Raw genomic sequence first — 16,930 nt, 5'->3', positions numbered from 1 at the left:
ATATGAATTATGGAATAACAAAGAGATTGACGCATTCAAATAATACTTGATAAGTAAATGATTATACAGCACATTATTTAAAGTTAATAAAAATAGAGCACTTCATATTATATTAAATATTACATCCCATAAGAGAATCCCAAATATTTGTAGACATTTTTTAAATAAAATTCTGTGTAAAGTCTTAAAAATATATATATAAAATTTATATATTTATAAGTCGGGTTGATTTGATTTTTTTTTTACTCAATATCAAACCTTATCGGATTTTTTAATCGGTTTGATTTGACTTTTTGATTAGGTGCGATTCTCTGGTTCGGTTTGTACACCCGACTATCATATCACCATTATATTGTTGAGTCATAGCAGCAAAAGAATCTGCATTTAACTATAATCTGCATTTTTGTTTTGGATACGATTTAAGTCCACGACTACAAGAGAGAGAGTTGGAAGCCACTTCTATTTACATGCTACTCGTCACAGAGCAGTCTCTTAGTACACAGTTTCTTTAACATATCCACCATCACATGTAAAGCCAACTACACATTTTAGCAGCACGAATCACTTTTCAATGGATAATCGTTTACTAACATATACATTCGAATATTAATTAAATAGATCCTGGGACTGCGATAGAAAGACTAAAGACGAGCTACTAGCTTGAATAACAATCAGCTCTCTGGTTTATCAGTAATATATAATTAAGTAACTGGCATAAAAGCAGCAAAACAAGATCTAAAGATATATATACGCGCGTTAGAGATTTTTTCCTATAGATATAACATTAGGATAATATTTATCCATTTTTCTATTTATAAAAAGCATCTAGAAGTTTTTTTATAAATTATAAATAATTCGATCAATACATATAATTTATATATATAGACAACTTTTTGTCGTACATATATAATCCGGTTAGAACATACAACTTATATACAATTTGTAAACAACCTTTTATTATACGAATTCCATCAAACACATACAACTTACATATAACTTGCCTACAATTATATTGTTGCATGTAGGGGTGTACATAAGCCGGGTTAGTTCGGACTTTTTAATTACCAAACCAAATCATTGGTGTCGGATTTTTAAATTTATAAACCAAATCAAACAAAAAAATCTCGATTTTTCTCGGGCTTTCGGGGTTTTTCGGATTTTTGGATTTTTTCCGATAAAGTCTTCATAGCACAAAATATGTAACTTGTGCTCCAAATATTTCTTTAATCCTAGTAAGATACAACTATATAATGTATTTTTCAAGAAAATAACACAATAATATGAGATGAGTCATAGCATTATACTAAAATATTCAATAACAAAGATAATAAAGTCGTATAAGTCATAATAAAAATGAATATAATCTAAAAGTACTATATAAGTACATCTAATTAATAAGTACTATTAATTACATGACTAATCACTAAAGAAAAAGATAAATTAAGTTATTTCATTATAAACCAATGCAAAACTAAAATTAGATATCTAACACTATTGTCATTTCTAGTGTTGAATTGAATTTATTTTGTTAGCATTAGTATTGATTTGAACTTTATTTGAGTTACTACATTTATGGACTATAAAACTTATTGGACAATTCAAGAATGTTAAATCTAAGCTTGAAATAATACATTAAAAGATAAAACTATATAAAAGTTTAAAAAATATTTATAAATAACATTACAATAAATATTTATATGTATAAAATATTTTTAAAAATCGTATAAATGTAATATCGGGTTGGTTTGGTTTCGGTTTAACGTTTTTTAGTTAAAACCAAACCAAACTAATTATGGTCGGATTTTTTTGTTCAATACCAAACCAAATCAAATCATACCACATCGGATTTTTTTTTCCGGTTTGACTCAGATTATCGGGCTGGTACGGGTTATCGGTTTTCTTTATACACCCATAGTTGTATGTATTTCGTAAATTATTTGTACACACACAGTACGTACAAAATACACGCAACTTGTCATGAGGCTTCCTCACTACCTCCGCCCACATGTCAACACGAGTAGTTCGTGCTAAGTTTACATGGCATATGTAGGCTAACAGTTGAAATGCTTCCAAAAACTCTATTTACTTGTGTCTATCCAAGACCTGATAGTACGTCATATAAGCTCACGTTAGATTATTTACGTCAGATTATAAATCCCATAATGTGTAAATTGTAATATTGGAAATGAATGAGTCGTAAATTTCTGAAAACAGCACGGCTAGTAATACTTAACTAATAACTCTTTCACATTTCTGAAGAAAAGGCGCGGCTTAAGCTCCGTTGCACAAATTAACACTATAATATGTCATGTGAAATGATCAATACTACACTATGCCCAACATACTTATAGAACAAATTAAGTACGTAATATGTTTCAAATACTTTGCTATGTTAGAAAATGATAATCTGTATGCTTAAAAGCAAATTTTGATCTTCATCTTAATATCAATTAAAGTTTTTGTCTGAAAAGAGATGGGAAACATCAAACAGTATCATCGCGACAAGTTATACAAGATGCAGGAAACCGATCGGTACATGCTAATTCTATCCCAATATCTATGAAAGACGTGATGACAAGCTTATTAATTAACAACAAACCTATTAACGATATGTATAAACAGTCCCAGGTCATGGTAAAAGAGCCAGCATAAAAAATCTTGGTTATAATAAATCTTCTAATGATAATACAAAGAATTCATATAGCCAACCCCTAGCTAATTTGGTATCAAATAATAGTTTATTGACTAATTGATTTCAAAATTTTACACTCCTACTTGCTATAACAATGGGAACTTTCCAGCTTTAGACAGTGCAAAGAAAGGGAAAACGAAAAGGGCACTTGGGGATTGTTGGTACAAGCTACACTGCAATTTCACCATTGTTGAATCATAGCAGCAAAAGAATTTGCATTTAAAATTGTAAAAGTGAAGTAGACCAAGGAAATACTTTAACAGTACAGAATGACGTGGAGACAAGCCATTGCATGTACATCTAATACTAACAGTAGTGATTAAAACCAAGTACTAGTATAAGATTGCAAAAGTACTGATGTAAAGTTATAGACTGAAGATATAGTAGTAAAATTTTACAAAAGTAGTGGTCCCAAGCCACTGCATGTACACAATAAAGTACATAACTAATACCAGGTAGTACAATTGATACAAAGGAAGGGCTAGAGGCGTGGAAAAACTCTTAGCAGTCCTCCAAAATCCAACCTCATGTATGCAAACGTGCTTTTTAGGTATTGTTTAAGCAGAGGAGAAAACATCAGATCTAACTCATTGCTGCTACATAATCAGTTTGTGTTTCCAGTGACAATATAGGTAACTCCATCTGGTCATTTCTCAAAATGGCTTTTCTATAGTGAAATTCATAGTATATTTTCCCTTTTTTGGCTCACTATGGGATCATATTACATGAAAATTTGCATGTACTGAACACGGGCAGAACCTTGCTGGCCTTTATTATATCATTACAACAGTTACATTATCAAAAAAATATCGTTGATACAATTAGATCTCCTCCTTTCTATTAACGAACAATCTTTTTCAATAAAAGAGACACACTTCAACAATGAAAGACAATCATATCAAACATTCTTCTCCAATAAAAAACACATTTCTCAGTGTATAATTATCATATCAAACGATCATCTCCAATAGAAGACACTGCTCACTGTATAATTAATATCACAAAACATGGTGTCGTTCCACATATATCTGTCAAAGAACCTATTGAGCAGATCATCATTTTTACACAAACAATCATAATGATATTCGGAAAGCAGCAAATCATTAGCTGGACGAACAATGCTTTACGAAATTCGTGGCATTAAAAAGAGGAGTCATCCTGAGGTTCATATCAAGTATCAAGAAAGCTTGCATATATTCTACAAACCCAGGTAAATAAATATGAAGTAATACTCCGTCCTCCACCTTTGCAGCATTACTTCCATTTTGGAAACCCAATTTTATTTTTGCATCTCAGTCCTTTGAACTGAGAAAATGCAGTCACGATCCAACTTAGGTACATGACCCCTGCTCAAGGTAGAGCCCCTACCAAGTCGATCTTATAAGGATTTCACAGAAAATCGGACAGAATTTCCCCTATATGTAGAGCTATCCAAATTTCCAGTCTCAAGCTAAAACTAAACAACACAATAGGAATCAGTCAAAACAAGTCACCACCAGCACCAACCTCTCGTTTGTAACACAATAAAACTAGGTTCATCACCAAAATATGATAAGAAAGTTTAATGCACACTTAAAAGTGTCGAAGAGACAATTAAGTAAATAAAGTGTGCTCTCTCTAACAACTTAAACTTTTAAATTAGATGGTCTCGACTTCAATATGATATCAGAGACGGCATATGTCATAAGTTCGAGTCTCACCGCCACCATTATAAAAAGGAATTTCTATGTGCTTGGCCAATGACAAAAATGAATGAAGCCTACGCGTGGAAGGGCGTGTTGAAGAGACAATTAAGTAAATAAAGTGTGCTTTCTCTAATAGCTTAATCTTTTAGATGAGATGACCACACACCTCAACAAAAAGTCATATGATAACCAAAGTACTAATAATACTAACCAAATGAGCATTTCTAAGAGTTTAAATTAAAGGACGACAATAGATGATAAATTTTCGTTGTGCAAAACAATATGAGGCTCACCAGTACAATCAACTTCACGATCTTTAGATTGGAAGTCCTCGTCTACGTCGATAGCTGTCTCTAAAAAACAACAATAATTATAAAGTGAGTTAGCTAGCTCATTGATCAGATAGCGCTTACCAACAACTATTCTATATGAAGACAAGCCGGGAAACATGCCAGTACATAGTATTTAAAAACCATAGTTTTCTTGAAGGTATATTCATAAAACATAGTAGAAATGTGTTTTCCTAATAACGATAAATGTTCATATATTGTATCATGAATACATCATGTACATGGTAACAATACAGTGTCACAATCAACTACGTACATTACATTGAGAGGTTTACAAGAGCAAACAAGTAAAGGACATGCTCCATTCATCAAGGGATAAGCAAAACAAGTTTTGGGGTTTGGGGTTTTGGGGGCAGGGGAGTCAAATCATGGGAGTGGTCCCCACTCAAGGAATATTGACAGTGGTATACAAGTTCTACTTTCTACTAACAAATTTTAGCAAAAAATACTTGTCATTATAAATAAATTCCAAATAGTGGTAAATTCATTTCAGTAATTGTAGTTACATCTTTAGCAACGGAAAAACATCTACACTGATGACAAAAGCATTTAAAATAACGGTAAAACATCTCAAAAAAACATTCTCGCATGGAACATTAACATAGTTCAAACTTGTTTCAAACATCAACATAGTTACAAAAAAGCTTCATATGATTTAAAAGATTTGGTCTCAATATTTTAAGTTTTACGATAAGATATTTCGTCTGTAAAACCCAAACCATGCAATATGAGTATAAGTTGTAGGATACAAATTTTGGCAAGTTATAAATCTATATAGATTTTATCCATCTTGTTGCTTGGATAATATGAAAATGAATACCAAAACAATTGGAAAAAGAGAAAAACAACAAATTATGGGGGTCCTATTTTGCATTGTAATAATAATAGCGTTACAACACCAGTTTTCACCATCACGGCGGTGGCCAAACTTCAAAAAATATTCTAGTGACAACAAATGGTGTTGCAGTGCCAATTTTTACCACTATGGAGTCGAACTCTAAGGTATGGTAGTTTTAAGAGGTATAGAATTTTGCATTCTTTTGAGGAACTTTTGACACACATTGGTAGGCTAAAACTAGGAATCAAGGATCCATCACAAAAATCAAGGTTAAAAAGAAGAAGTTCAAGATATGAGAACACTTTCTTGTCACATTTTGCTTTCTCTTTGCACCCATCAACTTTTGTGGCTTTAGTACTTTTTATTTAAATTGAACCATTGCTATAGAGTGGCTTTCTTGTGGTAGGGTTAGATGAATCCTATGATTTAACTATATGGATTAATTTCTTCATTGCATCTATTGTTGATTTGATTGACGTTTCTTAGAGCAATTTCAAACTTATAAGTAACAGAAATGTCTGAATCCTTTACTTTCTCAGATGTGCTTGAATCTTGATTGATCATAATTTATTTGTTCGTCCTACATGGTAGTAGAGACTAGTCATGCACTTACTTGTGAGCATATATACCTCGAAAGGGTCCATATCTAATCGTCAGACCTAGAGTGAGTTAGTCAACCATCTACAACACTTGGGACGTAATACCTTTACTATTTGTATAATCGAGAGAGTTACACTTGGTGAAGATGGTGCAATAATTGGGTGTAATCAAGCGAGTCGCTCATAACTTAGAAAGTAATTAGATGGAGGAGGAATGAATACCATATGTTAATCATAGGTGAAATCTATATCGAACTTGTTAAATTAATTAATAACTTTAGTTTTTTTTTTCTAGTTAAATTTAATTTTAGAGTATTTGCCTTGGCAATGAATATATTGACACGTCACATTCAAAGGAGATGCCATGGTGCAAGTTATTTGCGAATGATATAGTACTGTTTGACGAGACGCTAGGCGAAATTAATGCTAGGTTGGAGGTTTGGAGACAAACCCTGAAGTCTAAAGATTTTAGATTGTGCATGTCTAAAACCGGATACTTGGAGTGCAAGTTCAGTGACGTAACTGAGGAGGCTAGCGTGGAAATGAGGTCAGATTCACGAGTCATCCCTAAGAGAGGAAGTTTCAAGTACCTTAGGTCAGTAATCCAAGGCAATTGGGAGATCGACGATGATGTCACACATCGTATTGGAGCGGGGTAGATGAAATGGAGGCTAGCATCCAGTGTCTTGTGTGATAAGAACGTGCCACTAAGACTTAAAGGTAAGTTCTACAAAATAGTGGTTAGACCGACCCTGTTGTATTGGGCTGAGTGTTGGTCAGTCAAAAACTTTCATGTCTAGAAGATGAAAGTAGCAGAGATGAGGATGCTGAGATGGATGTGTGGGCATACCAGGAGAGATAGGGTCAGGAATGAAGATATTTTGAACAATGTAAGCATGCCTCCATGGTGAACAAGATGCGGGGAATGAAGCTGAGATGGATCGGGCATGTCAACAGGAGATGTTCGGATGCCCCAGTGAAAAGGCGCAAGAGATTGACAATGGTGGGTCTAAAGATAGGTAAAGGTAGGCCGAACAAGTATTGGAGAGAGGTGATTAGGCAGGATATGACACATCTCCATTTCTCAAAATAGCTTTTTTATAGTGAAATTCATATCATATTTTCCCTTTTGGCTCAATATGGGATTAGATTACATGAAAAATCGCATGCACTGAACATTCTAAGGGCCAGTACTATTCAATATCTCACTTGCAGGCACAACCTTACTAGCCTTTATTATATCATTGATACAGTTAGATAGCCTCTTTTCTATTGACAAACAATCTTCTCCAATAAAAGACACACTTTAACAATGAAAGACAATCATATCAAACAATCTCCTCCAATACAAGACATACTTCTCAGTGTATAATTATCATATCAAACGATCATCTCCAATAGAAGACACGCTGCTCATCCATCTCAAAAAAAAGAAGACGCTGCTCAGTGTATAATTTATATCACAAAGCATGGCGTCGTTCCACATATATCTGTCAAAGAACCTATTGAGCAAATCGTCCTTTTTACAAAAACAACCATAATGATAGTCGGAAAGCAGCAAATCATTAGCGGGATGAATAATGCTTTACGAAATTTGGGGCATTCAAAAAGAGGATTCATCATGAGGTTCATATCAAGTATCAATAAAGCTTGAATATAGTCTACAAACCCAGATAAAATATGAAGCAATACTCCGTCCTCCACCTTTGCACAATTACTTCCATTTTGGAAACCCAATTTTATTTGTGCATCACATTCCTTTGAACTGAGAAAATGCGGTCATGATCCAACTTAGGTACATGACCCCTGCTCAAGGGCATAGCACCTACCAAATGCGGTCATGATCGAACAGAGTTTCCCCTATATGTAGAGCTATCCAAATTTCTGTGTCTCAAGCTAAAAGTATACAACACAACAAGAATCAGAAACAAGTCACCACCATCACCAACCTTTCGTTTGTTACACAAGAATACTAGGTTCATCACCAAAATACGATAAGAAAGTTTAATGCAGCCGCGAAGTTGCTTTTAGTGTGGCGACGCAGGTCATAACAAGAGGTGTTGTCCTAGGTTGAGGAGCAGCAGACCACAGCAGGGTACTCGTGCCATGATTCCGGCACCGGTTGCTCCACCACCCACTCAACTAGCTAGAGGTGGACATCAGGCAGCCCGGGGTGGTGGTCAGGGCGTTAGAAGTGGAGGCTAGCCAGTTAGAGGTTGTTTGAGAGGTGGAGGTCAGAGTGGTGGCGCTCAGCCCCGTTTCTATGCATTCCCAGCTTGATCTGAGGCAGAGTCATTTGATCCGGTCATCACGGGTATTATTCTGATTTGCCATAGAGATGCATCAGTTTTATTTGATCCGAATTTCACCTATTCGTATATGTCATCCTATTTTGCTTCAATTTTTGGATATGTCTCGTGATTCTTTGAGTGCTCCTATTTATGTGTCTACGCCCGTTGGGGATTCTATTGTGGTAGACCGGGTTTATCGTGCTTGTTTGGTTATTATCGGGAGCTATGAGACTAGGGTTGACCTTCTATTAATTGATATGGTGGATTTAACGTGATTTTGGGCATGGATTGGTTGTCGCCCTATCATGCTATTATGGATTCCAAGACTGAGACGTTATCCATGCCAGGGTTGCCTTGATTAGAGTGGAGATGGACTCCTGGTCATTTCACTTGTAGGGTCATTCATATGTGAAGGCTCGACGTATGGTCGAGAAGGGGTGTCTGGCGTATTTGGCCTATATCTGTGATTCTAGTGCGGAGGTTCCTTCCATGGATTCGGTTCCGGTTGTGCGTAAGTTCCTAGAGGTGTTTCCTACGTACTTGCCAGGTATGCCACCAGACAAAGAAATTGACTTTTGCATTAACTTGGTCCGGTCACTCCGCCCATTTCTATTTCACCATACCACATGGCCCCAGTTGAATTGAAAGAATTGAAGGAGCAGTTGCAGGATTTTCTAGACAATGAATTCATTAGACCTAGTGTCTCGCCTTAGGGTACACCAATGTTGTTTGTGAAGAAGAATGACGACTCTATGAGGATGTGTATTGACTACAGGTAGATGAATAAGGCGACTATTAAGAACAAGTACCTGTTACCGAGGATTGATGATTTATTTGACCAGCATCAAGGTGCAAAGGTGTTTTCGAAGATTGATTTGAGCTCTGGCTACATATCGGGTGAAGATTAGGGCATCGGATGTCCCTAAGACAACTTTTCGGACTCAGATTCCTTTGTGATTGTCTTCATTGATGATATCGTTTTTTACTCCCACAGTTGAGAGGAGCATAAGCAACATCCAGGCTTTGATGGATCGTCAGTTATATGCCAAGTTTTCAAAGTGTGAGTTCTTGTTGGACTTGGTTGCTTTTTTGAGACATGTTGTATCTTCCGAGGGCATTAAGGTGGATCCTAAGAAGATTGAGGCAGTGTAGAACTGGCCTAGACCTACTTCAGCTACAGAGATTCGGAGCTTCTTGGGTTTGGCGGACAATTATTATCGGTTTGTGGAGGAGTTTTCGTCTATCTCAGCCCCATTGACCAGATTGACCCAGAATGGTGCTCTTTTCAGATGGTCTGCCAAGTGTGAGTTGAGCTTTTAGAAGCTCAATACTGCATTGACTACAACCCCAGTGTTGGTATTGCCTACAGGTTCGGGATCTTATACTGTGTATTATGATGCATCGCGTATTGGGCTTGGCGCGATATTAACGCAGGACGGTAGGGTGATTGCCTACGCATCTCGGCAGTTGAAGGTTCATGAGAAGAATTACCATGTGCATGATTTAGAGTTGGCAGCCATTGTTCACACGCTGAAAATTTGGAGGCATTATCTTCCACGTGAGGTTTATACCGACCATCAGAGTCTTCAGCGCTTGTCCAAACAGAAAGACCTTAATTTGCAGCAGCAGAGATGGTTAAAGTTGTTGAAAGACTATGATATCACCATATTTTATCATACGGGGAAGGCCAATGTAGTGGCCGATGCATTGAGTATGAAGGTTGAGAGCATGGGCAGTTTTGCATATTTACCGGTAGTGAAGAGGCCACTAACTATGGACGTTAAAGCCTTGGCCAATCGATTTGTGAGAATGAATGTTTCGGAGCCTAGTCAGGTTATTGTTTGTGTTTTTGCATAGTCATCGTTGTTGTAGCGTATCAAGGCTCGCCAGTTTAATGATCCTCACTTGTTGGTGTTGAAAGACACGGTGCAGCGGGGTGGTGCTAAGGAGGTGGTTATCGGTGATGATGGTATTATGCGACTCCAGGGCTGGATTTGTGTTCCAAATGTTGATAGGTTGAGAGAGTTGATCCTTGAAGAGGCTCACAGTTCGCGCTATTCCATTCACCTAGGTGTCATGCAGATGTACCGTGACCTGAAACAACACTATTGGTGGCGGAGAATGAAGAAAGATATTGTTGCTAATGTCTCTCGGTGTTTGAATTGTCAATAGGTGAAGTACGAGCATTATAAATCGGATGGGTTGACTAAGATATTAGAGATACCAGAGTGAAAGTGGGAGTGCATCACTATGGATTGTGTAGTAGGCGTACCACAGACCCTGAGGAAGTATGATGCAGTCTGGGTTATGACCAGTTGACTAAGTCTGCATACTTCATTCCGGTGATGACTTCTTATTCTTCAGAGCGATTTGCTCAGATTTACATCCGGGATATTATCCACTTGCACGGTGTGCCCGTTTCCATTATTTCTGACCGAGGCACGCAATTCACATTGCATTTTTGGAGAGCCGTGCAGTGTGAGTTGGACATGCGGGTCGAGCTAAGTACCACATTGCATCATCATACGGACTGACAGTCCGAGCGCACTATTCAAATATTGGAGGACATATTGTAGGCATGCTCTATGGATTTCGGGGGTTAGTGAGACTAGTTTTTACCTCTAGCAGAGTTCGCCTACAACAATAGCTATCAGTCGAGCATCCAGATGGCTCCGTACGAGGCCTTATATGGGAAGCGATGTCGTTCTTCGATTGGTTGGTTTGAGCCTGGAGAGGCTAGATTGTTGGGTACTAACTTGGTTCGTGATGCTTTGGAAAAGGTTAAGGTGATCTAGGAGCGGCTTCGTACATCTCAGTCCAGGCAGAAGAGTTATGCGGGCCGGAAGGTCCTATATGTGACTTACATGGTGGGTGTAAATGTTCTTCTCCAAGTATCGCCTATGAAAGGCGTGATGCGGTTTGGGAAGAAGGGCAAGTTGAGGTCGAGGTTTATTGGCCCGTTCGAGATCTTAGAGAAAATTGGGAAGGTTATTTACAAGCTTGCATTGCCTCCTAGCCTACCAGGGGTACATCATGTATTTCACGTTTTTATGCTTCGGAAGTACCATGAAGACATGTCACAAGTTTTAGACTTCAGCACAGTGTAGCTTGATGAAAATTTGGCCTACGAGGAAGAGCTGGTGGCCATTCTAAACCGGCAGGCTCGTAAGTTGAGATCGAAAATTTTTCCCTCCGTGAAAGTGCAATGGAGAGGCCAGTAGATTTAGGAGGCAACGTGGGAGTCCGAGTCCGATCGGAGTATATACCCCACCTTTTTACTAGTCCAGGTACTTTTTCTATGTCCGTTCGAGGACGAACGTTTCTTTTAGAGGTGGAGAATGTGACGACTCGATAAGTCGTTTTGAGTACTAGCCTTAATTTCTGTATTACCAGACCTCTCATAACTTTATTTGATGTTTCTTAATTTGCGTGCGTGGTTTATGTCGCTTTTCGAAAAGGTTTTACGTAAAAATTTAAAGAAAATGTGATTTTGACGATTCCGGTAGGTTCGTATAATGTTTTTGGACTTGTACGCACGTTTGGTTGGGGTCCGGGGGTGACCCAAGGGCATTTCGACGCATTATGTGAAAATTGAGTTTTAAGCTGAAATTCTTGAGTTTTGATAATAGATTCTTGTTATTTGATGTAATTTTGATGATTTGAGGTTGCGAGCAAGTTTGTAGGATGTTATCACACTTGTGTGCATGTTCAGTTTGGAGCCTGAGGGGCTCGAATGAGTTTTGGATGTGATTCAGAAGGCTTTGAATTGTTGGTGCTTTTGTTAGTGTCTTAGGTCTGCAGGTCTCGCATTTGCGATGACCTGTTCACAATTGTGAGTCCTGCTTTTGGGAAGTTTGATTCACAAATGCGATGACTGGGGAGGGGCTGCTGGCTTCGCAACAACAAAGATGTTATCGCAAATGCTATCCTTTGGGACTTCTCTTTTGCGGTTGTTCGGTCGCAAATGCGATTTGAGCTTATCCGGACAACCTTCACAAATGGGAATGGGGGTATCGCAAATGGGAAGGGGGGAGGTTCGCAAATGTGAACTTTTTGTTGCTTTTGCGACCATTGATGGCTAGACAGCTGTTTGCTTTTGTGAACAGTGTTCCACATTTGCGAACATCGTAATTGCGGACCCAGCTGGGTAAAAGAGGAGAAAATTCGAACTTAGCTCATTTTACACCATTTTTCATCTCTAAGCTCTTTAGAGGCAATCTTTAAAGAATTGTTTCTTCCCAAATTCATTGGTAAGCATCTTTAACTAGTTTTCAATCAATTTCAATTACTTTTCATGAGGTTTTAACATCAAATCTAAGAATTTTATATTAGAAACGGAAAAGGCCTAAAAATGCCACTCAACTAACAGAAATGGCCTATCTATGCCATCCGTTAAAAGGTTGGCCTATTCATGCCACTAACGTTATACTTTTGGCCTATTCATGCCACTGACGTTATACTTTTGGCCTATTTATGCCATTGTCTACTAACAACTCCATTTTTTGATTTTTCCGTAATAAGAATTAATTTTTCGACCCCACCTTTGCCACGTGTCTTTATATTACTGGTTCTTCTTTACTTGACCCTACATTTCTTTTAACCCTAATTATGTATAATTAACCATGCCCAACCCGATAAAATACAACCATCTTTTAACCCAACCCCTAATTCTTTGTCACGATCCAAAATCCAACTAGTCGTGATGGCACCGAACTCAACCCGCTAGGTAAGCCAATTAACGACTATCCAATTTAATGAGATTTTTTAAAGACAAATAAATGATAAAATAACTTATTAAATCTCTGTGGGAAATGTATTAAGGTTAAGTTATTTTATCATTTATTTGTCTTAAAAAAAAATCTCATTAAATTGGATAGTTGTTAATTGGCTTACTTAGCGGGTTGGGTTAGGTGCCATCAACACTAGTTGGATTTGGGTCGTGACAAGGAATTAGGGGTTGAGTTAAAAGATGGTTGGATTTTATCGGGTTGGGCATGGTTAATTATACATAATCAGAGTTAAAAGAAATGCAGGGTCAAGCAAAGAAGAACCAGTAATATAAAGACACGTGGCAAAGGTGGGGTCGAAAAATTAATTCTTATTACGGAAAACCAGAAAATGGAATTGTTAGTAGACAATGGCATAAATAGGCCAAAAGTATAACGTCAGTGGCATGAATAGGCCAAAAGTATAACGTTAGTGGCATGAATAGACTAACCTTTTAACGGATGGCATAGATAAGCCATTTCTGTTAGTTGAGTGAAATTTTTAGGACTTTTTCGTATTAGAAATTAGAGGTTTTGGATAGAATTTAGGGAATTTATAAAATTGAGATTTAAAGCTCAAATTGAGGTCGGATTTTGAAACAAATCACATAACCGGGCTCGAGGGTGAATGAGTAATCGAGATTTGGTCCGAATCTCGAGTTTTGACAAGGCAGTCCAGGGTTGACTTTTGATTGACGTTTTCAATTTTGCTAAAGATTGAACTTTTTTTCATTCGTGGGTAGCTTCTAAAGCTTATTTTGAATTGTTTGAACGATATTTAGCTAGATTTGGTTGGTTTGGAGGTTTGTTCGAAAGGAAAAGTCGTGATTGAATGTTGATTTGGTTGCGGAAAGAGGTAAGTGTCGTGTTTAACTTTGATTTGAGTGAATTATGATTTCTTTGGTCTATTTGCTATGTGAACTAGATGTGGGAACGTCGTATATACGTGGTGACGAGTGTATATGCACTGCCATGGGTTAAAGTATGTGGGTTGGGCTATTTACCTTTATATCTTTATTTATTCTATGTTATATTTCGTTTCATGCTTTGATTTGCTACATGTCCTTACTTGTTATTCATGCCTTACTTGTTATCTGTCAATTAGTTGCTACATGTTTCGGTTTATTCATTCTTCAATCAATACCTGCTTACAGCTATATGTTCCTACCTGTATTAATTGTAGATCTTGATTGATTCATGTCTTTACTTGCCTTAGTTGTCTTTACCTTACTTGTGCACTATATTATATTGTGTCCGATTGTGGGAGTTCTTTAGCTATTCTTATATTGATGATTTGTCGAGGTTTGTGAATACGAGGTATTGGTTATTCTCTACTTGTACTGGTAGTTCCTTGATGTTCTATACGCTTTATTTCCTTTTGTGCTGAGATTACAAAATTTGGTTGTGTTGAGTTGTTCATGTTAATGAGTTGGTATTGGGAACGGGTTGCGCTCCTCAACAATATTGAAACGAATTGATAATAGGAACGGGTTTCACGCCGCAACAAATATTGATATGATGTTGAGATCGTGTTGCACGCCACATCAGATATTATGATAAATGTTGGGATCAAAGTGCACACTGCAACGAAGTACGATGTATTGTAATGTCTGTAGCTGCAGTATTCTATGGTTGTACTATGATATGAGGATATTGTGATGGTGTTATTCTAGGGGCCTCTGTTAGTTGACCTTCGGGTCCCGTTCTAATGAGTAGTTGTTTTCTCTATATTTATGTTGTATTTCATTTATTATTCGTACAAGTGTCTTGTCATAGCCTCGTCACTACTTCGTCGACATTATGCTCGACCCTTACAGAGTACATGGGACCGGTTGTACTCACACTACACTTCTGCACTTCTTGTGCAGATCTCGGTGTTGGTCCCAAGGGCGCGTAGTGGAGTTTGCTCGGATCTGATATGCTCAGGAGACTTGAGGTGGAGGTGCACAACGTACGCAATCCCTGAAATCCTCTTCTATTTCGTTTTTACTGATTATTTTGTTTCAAACAGATGTATTTCATTCAAACCATATTTGTACTATTTTAATTGCTCATGTACTTATGACTCCGAATTTTTGGGATTAGTATAAACTGCGTTACTTATGTGTTTATTTCCTATATTTCAGAGTTTATAAATCGTTAGTTTTCATTATTCTGCTTTAAAAATGTTAAAATTGGTCAATTATTTAGCCAATATTGGCTTGCCTAGCAAGTGAATGTTGGTTGCTATCACAAGTACATAATTAGAATTTCGGATCGTGACAGACATGTCTGAGGGTCATTGTTTAAGGGCATGACTGTAGCCTAGAACCCTACTAATAGGACTGTTTAAGTGAGGATCAGGATTGTGGTACATTGGTCTCATGATCACAATTTTAGTTCACTCTCTAGTTACCTTACTTTACTATTTTAGTCTCAAATGTGGTGCCTTGACCGCAACCAGGATTGAGTGCAATATTTTTTTTATAATAGTGAAGTCCAGGCCAGCTTGCACGCACCTCGATTAATTTTACGGGGTAGCTGCTACCTCCCAGCAACAACATATAAATGTAACTCTATCCATGAAGACTTGGATAATTGGGAAGAAATCATCTAGTATTTTTGTCTCCATTCGGAAGTGAACCTGAGATCTCATGGTTCTAACGCATTCAATTGACCACTAGGCCGCACCCTTGGATGCGTGACAAGCTATAGGTTCAATTGAACCCAATAATTTTAATACAGTTCTTAGATATACATATCTAAAAAATCATCAAAAGTGCACTAAATATTAAATTTTTGATCCCACAACTTTAAAGTGCAATGGGTTTAACCGCGGAACATAAAGATTGAACCCAACAAATTTAAGGTGTGGATTCGTCTATGATCACAACTACGATTCTGGTTTCTATTTTATGTTGGTCCAATCAGTCTGAACTACTTTTACAATTTCCAAACAATATTCAGTACAAAAAGGCACATTCTTCCAACATTATCCTATAAATACATAATAGGCACATATGAACACAATCATCAAACATGTATACTCGGCACATACAACAAGCACCAGGCCAAAAGATAAGGGCAATGAAAAAAATTAAAAATTAGAAACTTGGAAGATTACCATAAAATATATGGAGTTGCGTAACCTTTAAGGACCCTAGTCCATATCCTCATCACCAAATGAATAGAATAGATTGACTAACAGTGATGAATCGTCTGATTCTCCAGTCGCCATAGCAGAAGCAACAAGTTCGGCGATAAGCAACAAGTTCGATGATCACCGCTGTAAAATTTTCCTGTCGCCATACCTATAAGAATTTAAGGCTGTATTTTGTTGCTTTGTGTATTTTTCTTTTTTGGAAAATAAAGGATAGCTCTTGGAACTGACAAGTTGTCTTTTGTTACTTATTGGGTAGCTTCACGTCTCTCGTTCTTATCCATTTAAAGTATAACTTCCCCACACACTATATACTTGCAAAGTCTGGAGTCACGTGTCCATGAATTTAATAACTACATTCCTTTAGGATCCTATTACTATATGTTTTTAATTTAAAGATCTTTATATGTTCTTTAAAAGTTTCCTTTCATGCCAATTTATGTAGGGTGTTTGATTGGATACACAATTTAAGAAAGAATTTTTTTTAAAATTAATTATAAATATTTATGTGATTATAAATTATTGAAATAAGGTTAAATAAATAAATTTGATGATTTTTAAATATAATTA

At 36.9% G+C, this 16,930-nt stretch overlaps 1 long non-coding RNA gene across 1 annotated transcript; it reads right to left on the bottom strand.

Moving 5' to 3' along the window:
- Positions 1-3,441: 3,441 nt before the first annotated feature.
- Positions 3,442-16,640, bottom strand: LOC107820438 (uncharacterized). Its single transcript, XR_001655919.2, has 2 exons — positions 16,325-16,640; positions 3,442-4,730 (listed from the first exon to the last, which is right to left on the bottom strand). It is a non-coding gene; the product is annotated as an uncharacterized LOC107820438 (long non-coding RNA).
- Positions 16,641-16,930: the final 290 nt, after the last annotated feature.

This window comes from Nicotiana tabacum, chromosome 23 (genome assembly GCF_000715075.1).
Source record: "Nicotiana tabacum cultivar K326 chromosome 23, ASM71507v2, whole genome shotgun sequence".
Taxonomy (NCBI): Eukaryota; Viridiplantae; Streptophyta; class Magnoliopsida; order Solanales; family Solanaceae; genus Nicotiana; species Nicotiana tabacum.
This window is presented reverse-complemented; position numbering and strand designations above follow the sequence as displayed.